Here is a 2,069-nt window from a genome sequence, read left to right on the forward strand (position 1 = left end):
GGACAGATTTCGAGTTTAAAAAGCCAGAGAACCCCTCATGCCATTTTTTTTTCAAATAAGTAAATAAACAAATAAAGAAATGAATAAATAGATAAATAAATAAAAGTATTTTTAAAAGGAGTGAAGAGTTCAGTGAGTACTCTTATGCCAATTAGTGCTGGCGATCAGTTGAATGAAAAAACAACAACATACAGTTGACCAGTCAGTTAACTGAAACAAAGAAAAGAAACGTTCTTATTCACTTTTAGTTCACAATAAACATGACAACGCACACGTACTTGCCAGAGAACAGTTTGCACGGTGTATACTTACTAAAGTGAAATTATTTTTTTTCCTCAAGGAAAATAAAAATTGTGAATTCAAAGAAAAAGAAATCAGTAGAGAACGACTACGAAGATGTCGAACGAATTTCATCTACATAACTAGCACACAAACAGACATATTTCGTTTTGGCAAATTTAGACAAGAGAAAAGCTGGCATCGGGAAGAAATATCAAGTCTTTTCTTCAGCACAAAATTAAATACGTGGCGCAGCGGTTTAAGAATTCCAAGGACTTGTCTAGAAAAAGTCACTTTGTGAGGTTATGGTGGGTTCCGAAGCTCTTGTAACATTTCCAGAATCTATTGTGTATGCTTTATGGGCAAATTTGTATAGGGAACAATTCCAGAAAAGAAAAAAAAAACCCTAAGAAAAAGGCAAGGTGTTTAGGCTTTTTATAAAGCAGAAGCGAACAGGGTACAGCATGGTCTAAATTATCTTGTATGCAGACAATGTTCTAAAAAATAAAGGTATTTTTAAAAATGTTTGCAAGTCAACCACTCATACAACAGGTCAAAGTGCGTATCCTCAGTGCTGAAATTCTTGACTGTAAAGTCAGTGCGACCGACCCCCCCCCTCCTCTTCCACACCCTCCCTTTTCTCCTCTCCCCCTTTCTCACGGAGCTGGCCATTAGCACGCAAGGTTATAACCATATGAATTATATTGGTTTAAAACGATTCGGTAGTTCTTTTGCCTCTAATAGGCAGTGTTGGGCTTTTGTAATATACGCGGAATACCTTCGCCACCTATGGCATTTATCACCGTAGTGCGATGTAGAGTGAAGTTATTTTAGAAGAGAGAATTGTGGGCGACACGAGTGCCGTCTTCAAAGTCAAATACTAGAGTTCATCTTTCGGCAAATGTCATATTGGCTTTCCCGGAGATCTTCGTCAGTTGATTAAACATAAAAAGAAGGATGGATTCTCGCAATCCGAGATGAGCCGTGAATCGACACAGGGGTCAAATTTGTAGAATTTCAGCTGACGCCACTTTGATCAAGCGTAATGTTTATGTTTTACTTTTATTGTTTTATTTTAGTTGATCATTTCTATTTTTGGTCATTCATACTGATAAACTATACAAACTTGACGTACAAATATGATGTATGTATATCCATTATCATCATCATCACCATCATCATCATCATCATCATCATCATCATCATCATCATCATTGTATAAAGAAGGTATTAAAACAGTTAAGACCTTGTTGTATTTCCAAAAATATTTTTTTCACAGTTCAACGTTTCGCCAATAAGGCTCCATCATCATCATCATCATCATCATACTATTTTTCTGCGTACAGGATGTTCTTAGAGATATTCTACAAAATTTCATTACCAATTCTGTCATCTTTTTCTTTGATTTGTTTTATCTTGATCAGGGGAGGGTATCAGTGGAAGTGATTCGCTATTTCCCACGCTGAAGGATCAACCTACTGGCGTTGTCTCGGGACTGTCGCCTCTATTGTTCACACACAGACTAAAAGCGATCCTTACTCACACACACACACACACACACACACACACACACACACACACACACACACACAAAACCACCTTCTGCTTCCAATTCTTTGTTACACCTTTTCACTTATGTTTATTTCTTTGTTTATAGATAGACACAATGATATACTATAAATAATTAATTTGTGGTACTGTCGTCAGCTTGTTGGGGATAAAATCTGCGCGCACGTCTCTCTGTCTGTCTGTCTGTTTCTCTTTCTCTCTCTCTCTCTCTCTCTCTCTCT

General features: G+C 37.1%; 1 protein-coding gene across 1 annotated transcript in view; it reads right to left on the minus strand.

Moving 5' to 3' along the window:
* Positions 1-2,069, minus strand: part of LOC118479038 (homeobox protein 2-like) — a 28,442-nt gene that overhangs the window by 25,489 nt on the left and 884 nt on the right. The gene's annotated exons all lie outside the window — the stretch shown is intronic.

The sequence above is a fragment of the Aplysia californica genome, unplaced genomic scaffold (genome assembly GCF_000002075.1).
Source record: "Aplysia californica isolate F4 #8 unplaced genomic scaffold, AplCal3.0 scaffold01504, whole genome shotgun sequence".
Taxonomy (NCBI): Eukaryota; Metazoa; Mollusca; class Gastropoda; order Aplysiida; family Aplysiidae; genus Aplysia; species Aplysia californica.